We start from the raw sequence: 11,623 nt of genomic DNA, 5'->3' as shown, positions 1-11,623 counted from the left end.
GAGTTGGATGCAACTCGCATTGCTTAACACACAGCTTCCCAACGTACACCAGACACTGCTGCACAGCAACACTGCCACTTTTCTGGACATTTAAATTGAGTTTTCCATACGTCATTTTGAATATTCATACATATCATTTTATGTATTACAGTGATGTCATCATCCTTTGATGTGATGTCATCGTCCTTGGATGTGATGTCATTGTCCTTTATATGTTTTCACACATTCTGGAACATTAGGCTAGTTTGGATAGACACATTGAAGCGTGCTGCCACAATACACTCACAGTTGACAATCTCTACTCAGTTGGATATTTGTAAAATACATATTTTTTTCTTCAAAATAATGTTTCTTTTCAAGAATATGGCTGGTATTAATCTGTATTTGTTTACAACTTTTAAAAAAATGATTGTCATAAAATACTTGATCATTGTATCTCCCATGCCATGTAAATATGTGTTGGATGCAACTCGCATTGCTCAACTCACAGCTTCACAATGAACACCAGACACTGCTGCACAGCAACACTGCCACTTTTCTGGACATTTAAATTTAGTTTTCCATACGTCATTTAGAATATTCATACATGTCCTTTTATGTATTACAGTGATGTCATTGTCCTTTGATGTGATGTCATCATCTTTTGATGTTTTCACACATTCTGGAACATTAGGCTAGTTTGGATAGACACATTGAAGCGTGCTGCCACAATACACTCACAATTGACATCTCTACTCAGTTGGATATTTGTAACATACATAGTTTTTTCTTCAAAATAATGCTTCTTTTCAAGAATATGGCTGGTATTAATCTGTATTTGTTTTAACTTTAAAAAATTAATTATTGTCATGAAATACTTGATCATTGTATCTCCCATGCCAGGTAAATATGAGTTGGATGCAACTCGCATTGCTCAACTCACAGCTTCACAACGTCCATCAGAAACTGCTGCACAGCAACACTGCCACTTTTCTGGACATTTAAATTTACTTTTCCACACGTCATTTTGAATATTCATACATATCATTTTATGTAATACAGTGATGTCATCGTCCTTTGATGTTTTCACACATTCTGGAACAATAGGCTAGTTTGGATAGACACATTGAAGCGTGCTGCCACAATCCACTCACAGTTGACAATCTCTACTCAGTTGGATATTTGTAACATACATATTTTTTTCTTCAAAATAATGCTTCTTTTCAAGAATATGGTTTGTATTAATCTGTATTTGTTTTTAACTTTTAAAAAAATGATTGTCATAAAATACTTGATCATTGTATCTCCCATGCAAGGTAAATATGAGTTGGATGCAACTCGCATTGCTCAACACACAGCTTCCCAACGTACACCAGACACTGCTGCACAGCAACACTGCCACTTTTCTGGACATTTAAATTGAGTTTTCCATACGTCATTTTGAATATTCATACATATCATTTTATGTATTACAGTGATTTCATCATCCTTTGATGTGATGTCATCGTCCTTGGATGTGATGTCATTGTCCTTTATATGTTTTCACACATTCTGGAACATTAGGCTAGTTTGGATAGACACATTGACACACGGGCGTCTGTGGCTCAGAGGGTAGAGCAGGTTGTCCACCAATCGGAAGGTCGGTGGTTCGATCCCAGGCTGCTCCGGGTCACATGTCGATGAGTCCTTGAGCAAGATACTTAACCCCAAATTGCTCCCGGAGGCATAGCCATCGGTGTGTGAATGAGTATTTAGATTAAATCCTGATGGGCAAAGTTGGCACCTTAGTAGCCTCTGCCATCAGTGTATGAATGTGTGTGTGAATGGGTGAATACTGACATGTAGTGTAAAGCGCTTTGAGTGGTCGGAAGACTAGAAAAGCGCTATATAAGTCCAAGTCCATTTACCATTGAAGCGTGCTGCCACAATACACTCACAGTTGCCATGTAAATATGTGTTGGATGCAACTCGCATTGCTCAACTCACAGCTTCACAATGAACACCAGACACTGCTGCACAGCAACACTGCCACTTTTCTGGACATTTAAATTTAGTTTTCCATACGTCATTTTGAATATTCATACATGTCCTTTTATGTATTACAGTGATGTCATTGTCCTTTGATGTGATGTCATCATCTTTTGATGTTTTCACACATTCTGGAACATTAGGCTAGTTTGGATAGACACATTGAAGCGTGCAGCCACAATACACTCACAATTGACATCTCTACTCAGTTGGATATTTGTAACATACATAGTTTTTTCTTCAAAATAATGCTTCTTTTCAAGAATATGGCTGGTATTAATCTGTATTTGTTTTAACTTTAAAAATTAATTATTGTCATGAAATACTTGATCATTGTATCTCCCATGCCAGGTAAATATGAGTTGGATGCAACTCGCATTGCTCAACTCACAGCTTCACAACGTCCATCAGAAACTGCTGCACAGCAACACTGCCACTTTTCTGGACATTTAAATTTACTTTTCCACACGTCATTTTGAATATTCATACATATAATTTTATGTAATACAGTGATGTCATCGTCCTTTGATGTGATGTCATCGTCCTTTGATGTTTTCACACATTCTGGAACATTAGGCTAGTTTGGATAGACACATTGAAGCGTGCTGCCACAATACACTCACAGTTGACAATCTCTACTCAGTTGGATATTTGTAACATACATATTTTTTTCTTCAAAATAATGCTTCTTTTCAAGAATATGGTTTGTATTAATCTGTATTTGTTTTTAACTTTTAAAAAAATTATTGTCATAAAATACTTGATCATTGTATCTCCCATGCAAGGTAAATATGAGTTGGATGCAACTAGCATTGCTCAACACACAGCTTCCCAACGTACACCAGACACTGCTGCACATCAACACTGCCACTTTTCTGGACATTTAAATTGAGTTTTCCATACGTCATTTTGAATATTCATACATATCATTTTATGTATTACAGTGATGTCATCATCCTTTGATGTGATGTCATCGTCCTTTGATGTGATGTCATCGTCCTTTGATGTTTTCACACATTCTGGAACATTAGGCTAGTTTGGATAGACACATTGAAGCGTGCTGCCACAATACACTCACAGTTGACAATCTCTACTCAGTTGTATATTTGTAACATAAATATTTTTTTTCTTCAAAATAATGCTTCTTTTCAAGAATATGACTGGTATTAATCTGTATTTATCCTTTTATGTATTACAGTGATGTCATCGTCTCTAATCATAACTATTAGAGACAAAATTAATCACCTCCTACCGTCAACTGGTACCAATTTATCCTCAAACTTAGGAACCTTAGAAACAGCTGTACAACCTGATATATATTTAGACTGCTTTTCTCCTATCGATCTCCACAAATTAACCTCACTGATCTCCTCATCTAAATCAACTACCTGTCTCCTATTGACCCCATCCCAACTAAACTGCTTAAAGAAGTTTTACCTCTAGGTAGCACCTCTTTACTGGATATGATCAATGTGTCTTTACTAACAGGCTATGTACCACAGTCCTTTAAAGTAGCTGTAATTAAACCTCTTCTTAAAAAGCCCACTCTTGATCCAGAGGTCCTAGCCAACTATAGACCTATATCTAACCTTCCCTTTACCTCCAAAATACTCGAAAAAGTAGTTGCCAGTCAGCTGTGTGACTTTCTACAGAACAATCATTTATTCGAAGATTATCAGTCAGGATTTAGAGTGCACCATAGCACAGAGACAGCACTAGTGAAAATTACAAATGACCTTCTAATGGCATCGGACAAAGGACTTGTCTCTGTACTTGTCTTGCTAGATCTCAGTGCTGCTTTCGACACCATTGACCATGACATCCTATTACAAAGACTGGAACATTTAATTGGCATTAAAGGAACTGCACTAAGTTGGTTTAAGTCCTATTTATCAGATCGATCTCAGTTTGTACATGTCAACGATGAGTCCTCCATGCACGCCATAGTTAGTCACGGAGTTCCACAGGGTTCTGTACTTGGACCAATTCTATTTACCTTATATGTGACCCGCTCTATCAAAATGAGTCGGATGTCGCGGCAGCGCATTCTTGTAAAAACACGTTTTTTTATGAAAAAGTGTGTTTTGAGTTTTTGTTTTTTTTATTCGTTTCTGAATAAATAAAGTCTCAGCTTTAATACAAAGTAAGAATCGATGTAAAATTCAAATGATAAGTCTAGTTTTGAAGCTCTTAAACATAACGTTGTCGTAAAGTTTTTACCGGAAGTCCGCTGTGTATTGACGCGGCTCAATAGAGTTGATTGACAGATTGTGGTTGACGGAGGAGATAGCTGGCTTGACAAGATGAAATCACGTATGGAAAACATCGCTCGACTTTTAAATTAAATTCCTGTTAGAGGTGCTACATCTGAATACACCTGGACCGACTTAAATTCAGATTATTTCACCGCACCGGGTGATGAGGACAGCGGGTGCGCCGAGTCGGGTCGGACGCCCGGCTAACGCTAGAGGCTAGGCTAGCTCTCAATCAGCTGATCAGGACGGAGAAAGAGAGTTGGAGGAAGACGAGGAGGAAGATATTCCACTCATGGCTGAGCCGATGATGACACACAGTGTCTCTGATTATAGTTATTAAATCAGGACAGTGTTATAGAGACTGAGATCGCCCGGCCGGGAGTACCAGTGTAGCTACACTGGTACTCCCGGCCGGGCGATCTCAGCAAACTGTAAAACAGCGCCGCTCTCTACACCGGAGGAGATGGAGAGAAGACGCAACCAGATAAAAGAAATGACTGATGGTAAGTTATTATAGTTTAACTACACTATCCTTATTTTATCTGTTTGTTTTAAAGACTTTTAAAATCCCTAGAGCAGGCTAAGAAGCATTAACAGCAGCTAATAATGTGTGTGTCACTGTGTGTAGTCTATAGATGTTTGTCTGTCTCAGGTGTGTCTCTGAGTTGTCTGTCTGTCTCAGGTGTGTGTCTCTTGGAGGATATCATTTTAAATAGCAAAAGAAATAGCTTAATGTATAGTAAAATAAAGTATAAAGTAGCATAAAATTGCAAAAAGCACCTCAAACCTGCATTCAAGCAGCTCAGTTACAATCTCACCTCTGTCATAGATAGTGTTTATCATTCATGTGGGGAAACTGTGTCACTGTAATCAGAGCTCCTTGCCCAGAACTTCTGGAAATATGCTAATGTCCCTATGGACAGAAATGCACACAGGCGTTCACGGTGGCAGTGATTGACATCTATAAAGGGCCGTTTTGTCACCAGTGCTGTTGCTTACGGCCATACCACCCTGAACACGCCCGATCTCGTCACCAGTGCTGTTGCTTACGGCCATACCACCCTGAACACGCCCGATCTCGTCTGATCTCGGAAGCTAAGCAGGGTCGGGCCTGGTCAGTACTTGGGTGGGAGACCGCCTGGGAATACCAGGTGCTGTAAGCTTTTTCACTTCTCTTTACAAGCAGCAGAGGGCGCCGCTGCTTCTCCGGTTGAGACTTTGAAAATCAGAGCAGCTTGACTCTGGATGTTGAATTTCAGCATTTTTCTTTCTCCCACATTTTCAACGCTTTGTCCTGATGCTAGTGTGCTGTCACCAAAGAGTAACGGCCATTACTTCAGTTTGAATCACTTCTGCATTTTTTTGAAAAAAAGTTGAAAACTGACGTGTCGTTTCTGAGTGATGTATATCTTCACCATTCTTTCCACTGTATGCTGTCCAATGAACTTCAATAAAGGTTTATTTTTTTCCCGAGTGAAATTGATCAGCTTCTAATTAGTTTATGATATAATGATATACACTTGTAACTCGTGATCTGCTCTTTAAAAAATATTTGAAAAGCATTGACATTGTGTGTACACCATTCTATTGATTTTCATCAGCGCCTGCCAGTGTCCAACGAAGAAGCAGCAGCGCCCTCCGCTGTTTGTAAAAGAGAAGCGAAAAAGCTTACAGCACCTGGTATTCCCAGGCGGTCTCCCATCCAAGTACTGACCAGGCCCGATCCTGCTTGGCTTCCGAGATCAGACGAGATCGGCCGTGTTCAGGGTGGTATGGCCGTAAGCAACATTTGCAGCAACAAAAAGGCCATTTAAAGATGCTGTAACACAAAGTGTTCGTATTCTGTCTATGAAGGTAGCAGCTGCAGATTGTCAGGAACACAAACAAATATTCTCACTATAATGACAAAAAGGGTCTTTGTTACAAACTCTGTCGTTGTTACATTGTTACAGGCTATGTTATGAAAATATTATTGGATTATTATCACTGATGTATTGCTGTGTAAGCAGCATTTTCAAGTATCATACTGCGCCATATTTTATGAAACAATCACGTTTTAAATGTCAAATCTAAATCTACAAAGTCGCAATAACAATCACAAATGTAGTGGAGTAAAAACTCCAATCTATCCCTGTAAAGTCAAGTATAAAGTAGCATAAAATTGCAAAAAGCACCTCAAACCTGCATTCAAGCAGCTCAGTTACAATCTCACCTCTGTCATAGATAGTGTTTATCATTCATGTGGGGAAACTGTGTCACTGTAATCAGAGCTCCTTGCCCAGAACTTCTGGAAATATGCTAATGTCCCTATGGACAGAAATGCACACAGGCGTTCACGGTGGCAGTGATTGACATCTATAAAGGGCCGTTTTGTCACCAGTGCTGTTGCTTACGGCCATACCACCCTGAACACGCCCGATCTCGTCACCAGTGCTGTTGCTTACGGCCATACCACCCTGAACACGCCCGATCTCGTCTGATCTCGGAAGCTAAGCAGGGTCGGGCCTGGTCAGTACTTGGGTGGGAGACCGCCTGGGAATACCAGGTGCTGTAAGCTTTTTCACTTCTCTTTACAAGCAGCAGAGGGCGCCGCTGCTTCTCCGGTGGAGACTTTGAAAATCAGAGCAGCTTGACTCTGGATGTTGAATTTCAGCATTTTTCTTTCTCCCACATTTTCAACGCTTTGTCCTGATGCTAGTGTGCTGTCACCAAAGAGTAACGGCCATTACTTCAGTTTGAATCACTTCTGCATGCTTTTGAAAAAAAGTTGAAAACTGACGTGTCGTTTCTGAGTGATGTATATCTTCACCATTCTTTCCACTGTATGCTGTCCAATGAACTTCAATAAAGGTTTATTTTTTTCCCGAGTGAAATTGATCAGCTTCTAATTAGTTTATGATATAATGATATACACTTGTAACTCGTGATCTGCTCTTTAAAAAATATTTGAAAAGCATTGACATTGTGTGTACACCATTCTATTGATTTTCATCAGCGCCTGCCAGTGTCCAACGAAGAAGCAGCAGCGCCCTCCGCTGTTTGTAAAAGAGAAGCGAAAAAGCTTACAGCACCTGGTATTCCCAGGCGGTCTCCCATCCAAGTACTGACCAGGCCCGACCCTGCTTGGCTTCCGAAATCAGACGAGATCGGCCGTGTTCAGGGTGGTATGGCCGTAAGCAACATTTGCAGCAACAAAAAGGCCATTTAAAGATGCTGTAACACAAAGTGTTCGTATTCTGTCTATGAAGGTAGCAGCTGCAGATTGTCAGGAACACAAACAAATATTCTCACTATGATGACAAAAAGGGTCTTTGTTACAAACTCTGTCGTTGTTACATTGTTACAGGCTATGTTATGAAAATATTATTGGATTATTATCACTGATGTATTGCTGTGTAAGCAGCATTTTCAAGTATCATACTGCGCCATATTTTATGAAACAATCACGTTTTAAATGTCAAATCTAAATCTACAAAGTCGCAATAACAATCACAAACGTAGTGGAGTAAAAATTCCAATCTATCCCTGTAAAGTCAAGTATAAAGTAGCATAAAATTGCAAAAAGCACCTCAAACCTGCATTCAAGCAGCTCAGTTACAATCTCACCTCTGTCATAGATAGTGTTTATCATTCATGTGGGGAAACTGTGTCACTGTAATCAGAGCTCCTTGCCCAGAACTTCTGGAAATATGCTAATGTCCCTATGGACAGAAATGCACACAGGCGTTCACGGTGGCAGTGATTGACATCTATAAAGGGCCGTTTTGTCACCAGTGCTGTTGCTTACGGCCATACCACCCTGAACACGCCCGATCTCGTCACCAGTGCTGTTGCTTACGGCCATACCACCCTGAACACGCCCGATCTCGTCTGATCTCGGAAACTAAGCAGGGTCGGGCCTGGTCAGTACTTGGGTGGGAGACCGCCTGGGAATACCAGGTGCTGTAAGCTTTTTCACTTCTCTTTACAAGCAGCAGAGGGCGCCGCTGCTTCTCCGGTGGAGACTTTGAAAATCAGAGCAGCTTGACTCTGGATGTTGAATTTCAGCATTTTTCTTTCTCCCACATTTTTAAACGCTTTGTCCTGATGCTAGTGTGCTGTCACCAAAGAGTAACGGCCATTACTTCAGTTTGAATCACTTCTGCATGCTTTTGAAAAAAAGTTGAAAACTCACGTGTCGTTTCTGAGTGATGTATATCTTCACCATTCTTTCCACTGTATGCTGTCCAATGAACTTCAATAAAGGTTTCTTTTTTTCCCGTGTGAAATTGATCAGCTTCTAATTAGTTTATGATATAATGATATACACTTGTAACTCGTGATCTGCTCTTTAAAAAATATTTGAAAAGCATTGACATTGTGTGTACACCATTCTATTGATTTTCATCAGCGCCTGCCAGTGTCCAACGAAGAAGCAGCAGCGCCCTCCGCTGTTTGTAAAAGAGAAGCGAAAAAGCTTACAGCACCTGGTATTCCCAGGCGGTCTCCCATCCAAGTACTGACCAGGCCCGACCCTGCTTGGCTTCCGAGATCAGACGAGATCGGCCGTGTTCAGGGTGGTATGGCCGTAAGCAACATTTGCAGCAACAAAAAGGCCATTTAAAGATGCTGTAACACAAAGTGTTCCTATTCTGTCTATGAAGGTAGCAGCTGCAGATTGTCAGGAACACAAACAAATATTCTCACTATAATGACAAAAAGGGTCTTTGTTACAAACTCTGTCGTTGTTACATTGTTACAGGCTATGTTATGAAAATATTATTGGATTATTATCACTGATGTATTGCTGTGTAAGCAGCATTTTCAAGTATCACACTGCGCCATATTTTATGAAACAATCACGTTTTAAATGTCAAATCTAAATCTACAAAGTCGCAATAACAATCACAAACGTAGTGGAGTAAAAACTCCAATCTATCCCTGTAAAGTCAAGTATAAAGTAGCATAAAATTGCAAAAAGCACCTCAAACCTGCATTCAAGCAGCTCAGTTACAATCTCACCTCTGTCATAGATAGTGTTTATCATTCATGTGGGGAAACTGTGTCACTGTAATCAGAGCTCCTTGCCCAGAACTTCTGGAAATATGCTAATGTCCCTATGGACAGAAATGCACACAGGCGTTCACGGTGGCAGTGAACGCCTGTGTCGTTTTGTCACCAGTGCTGTTGCTTACGGCCATACCACCCTGAACACGCCCGATCTCGTCACCAGTGCTGTTGCTTACGGCCATACCACCCTTAACACGCCCGATCTCGTCTGATCTCGGAAGCTAAGCAGGGTCGGGCCTGGTCAGTACTTGGGTGGGAGACCGCCTGGGAATACCAGGTGCTGTAAGCTTTTTCACTTCTCTTTACAAGCAGCAGAGGGCGCCGCTGCTTCTCCGGTGGAGACTTTGAAAATCAGAGCAGCTTGACTCTGGATGTTGAATTTCAGCATTTTTCTTTCTCCCACATTTTCAACGCTTTGTCCTGATGCTAGTGTGCTGTCACCAAAGAGTAACGGCCATTACTTCAGTTTGAATCACTTCTGCATGCTTTTGAAAAAAAGTTGAAAACTCACGTGTCGTTTCTGAGTGATGTATATCTTCACCATTCTTTCCACTCTATGCTGTCCAATGAACTTCAATAAAGGTTTATTTTTTTCCCGAGTGAAATTGATCAGCTTCTAATTAGTTTATGATATAATGATATACACTTGTAACTCGTGATCTGCTCTTTAAAAAATATTTGAAAAGCATTGACATTGTGTGTACACCATTCTATTGATTTTCATCAGCGCCTGCCAGTGTCCAACGAAGAAGCAGCAGCGCCCTCCGCTGTTTGTAAAAGAGAAGCGAAAAAGCTTACAGCACCTGGTATTCCCAGGCGGTCTCCCATCCAAGTACTGACCAGGCCCGACCCTGCTTGGCTTCCGAAATCAGACGAGATCGGCCGTGTTCAGGGTGGTATGGCCGTAAGCAACATTTGCAGCAACAAAAAGGCCATTTAAAGATGCTGTAACACAAAGTGTTCGTATTCTGTCTATGAAGGTAGCAGCTGCAGATTGTCAGGAACACAAACAAATATTCTCACTATGATGACAAAAAGGGTCTTTGTTACAAACTCTGTCGTTGTTACATTGTTACAGGCTATGTTATGAAAATATTATTGGATTATTATCACTGATGTATTGCTGTGTAAGCAGCATTTTCAAGTATCATACTGCGCCATATTTTATGAAACAATCACGTTTTAAATGTCAAATCTAAATCTACAAAGTCGCAATAACAATCACAAACGTAGTGGAGTAAAAACTCCAATCTATCCCTGTAAAGTCAAGTATAAAGTAGCATAAAATTGCAAAAAGCACCTCAAACCTGCATTCAAGCAGCTCAGTTACAATCTCACCTCTGTCATAGATAGTGTTTATCATTCATGTGGGGAAACTGTGTCACTGTAATCAGAGCTCCTTGCCCAGAACTTCTGGAAATATGCTAATGTCCCTATGGACAGATATGCACACAGGCGTTCACGGTGGCAGTGATTGACATCTATAAAGGGCCGTTTTGTCACCAGTGCTGTTGCTTACGGCCATACCACCCTGAACACGCCCGATCTCGTCACCAGTGCTGTTACTTACGGCCATACCACCCTGAACACGCCCGATCTCGTCACCAGTGCTGTTGCTTACGGCCATACCACCCTGAACACGCCCGATCTCGTCTGATCTCGGAAGCTAAGCAGGGTCGGGCCTGGTCAGTACTTGGGTGGGAGACCGCCTGGGAATACCAGGTGCTGTAAGCTTTTTCACTTCTCTTTACAAGCAGCAGAGGGAACTAACCTCAGATTACTGGCAACATCAAATGACGAAGTCGATCTACCAGAGAAGTCAGATGCACAGCTAGCACCTCCAGCAGGTAAACTCAACCTGTGCTCTATCTCCAGCCTTTTAAGTTCTGCCTCTCTCCTCAGTTTCTCCACTGCCAGCTTCTCCATCTCTGTCTGCAGTAGCAACAGCTCTCTCCTCTGCTCAAAAGTCTGACCTGTATCTCTGCAGCCAGACACAGCAACACTGTCCACCTCAGGACCAACAGTATACATTTTACCTCTGAAAATACCCCTATCAGTGAGATTGGCTTTAACAATACCTTTAATTTTGTCCTTCATCCTCTTATCACCAACATCTAAATTAAAATGTTCGGCAATACGGATTAACTGTTCACGTGAGCAGCTGTCCAGCAGCTCCTCCGATGGCGCTCTCAAAAACTCCTCTACACTCCCCATAACTCACTTACCTACACGCACGATCCTCTACTGACGCGACAAAAACACACCCGGCACGCTGAGCTCACACAGCCCCCCCGCACAGCCGTGACGTCACC

At 41.2% G+C, this 11,623-nt stretch overlaps 9 non-coding genes across 9 annotated transcripts; 5 read left to right on the top strand and 4 right to left on the bottom strand.

Annotated features, from left to right (window-relative positions):
* Nucleotides 1-5,306: 5,306 nt before the first annotated feature.
* LOC141774696 (5S ribosomal RNA) lies at nt 5,307-5,425 on the top strand. The gene has a single exon (XR_012595444.1). It is a non-coding gene; the product is annotated as a 5S ribosomal RNA (ribosomal RNA).
* Nucleotides 5,426-5,927: 502 nt separating this feature from the next.
* On the bottom strand, nt 5,928-6,046 carry LOC141774686 (5S ribosomal RNA). Its single transcript, XR_012595435.1, has one exon. It is a non-coding gene; the product is annotated as a 5S ribosomal RNA (ribosomal RNA).
* Nucleotides 6,047-6,700: 654 nt separating this feature from the next.
* On the top strand, nt 6,701-6,819 carry LOC141774692 (5S ribosomal RNA). Its single transcript, XR_012595440.1, has one exon. It is a non-coding gene; the product is annotated as a 5S ribosomal RNA (ribosomal RNA).
* A 502-nt stretch (nt 6,820-7,321) lies between these two features.
* On the bottom strand, nt 7,322-7,440 carry LOC141774684 (5S ribosomal RNA). Its single transcript, XR_012595433.1, has one exon. It is a non-coding gene; the product is annotated as a 5S ribosomal RNA (ribosomal RNA).
* Nucleotides 7,441-8,094: 654 nt separating this feature from the next.
* LOC141774668 (5S ribosomal RNA) lies at nt 8,095-8,213 on the top strand. Its single transcript, XR_012595418.1, has one exon. It is a non-coding gene; the product is annotated as a 5S ribosomal RNA (ribosomal RNA).
* A 503-nt stretch (nt 8,214-8,716) lies between these two features.
* Nucleotides 8,717-8,835, bottom strand: LOC141774673 (5S ribosomal RNA). The gene has a single exon (XR_012595423.1). It is a non-coding gene; the product is annotated as a 5S ribosomal RNA (ribosomal RNA).
* A 646-nt stretch (nt 8,836-9,481) lies between these two features.
* Nucleotides 9,482-9,600, top strand: LOC141774663 (5S ribosomal RNA). Its single transcript, XR_012595413.1, has one exon. It is a non-coding gene; the product is annotated as a 5S ribosomal RNA (ribosomal RNA).
* Nucleotides 9,601-10,102: 502 nt separating this feature from the next.
* Nucleotides 10,103-10,221, bottom strand: LOC141774682 (5S ribosomal RNA). The gene has a single exon (XR_012595432.1). It is a non-coding gene; the product is annotated as a 5S ribosomal RNA (ribosomal RNA).
* Nucleotides 10,222-10,926: 705 nt separating this feature from the next.
* LOC141774681 (5S ribosomal RNA) lies at nt 10,927-11,045 on the top strand. The gene has a single exon (XR_012595431.1). It is a non-coding gene; the product is annotated as a 5S ribosomal RNA (ribosomal RNA).
* Nucleotides 11,046-11,623: the final 578 nt, after the last annotated feature.

The sequence above is a fragment of the Sebastes fasciatus genome, chromosome 9 (assembly GCF_043250625.1).
Source record: "Sebastes fasciatus isolate fSebFas1 chromosome 9, fSebFas1.pri, whole genome shotgun sequence".
NCBI classification, from domain to species: domain Eukaryota; kingdom Metazoa; phylum Chordata; class Actinopteri; order Perciformes; family Sebastidae; genus Sebastes; species Sebastes fasciatus.
This window is presented reverse-complemented; position numbering and strand designations above follow the sequence as displayed.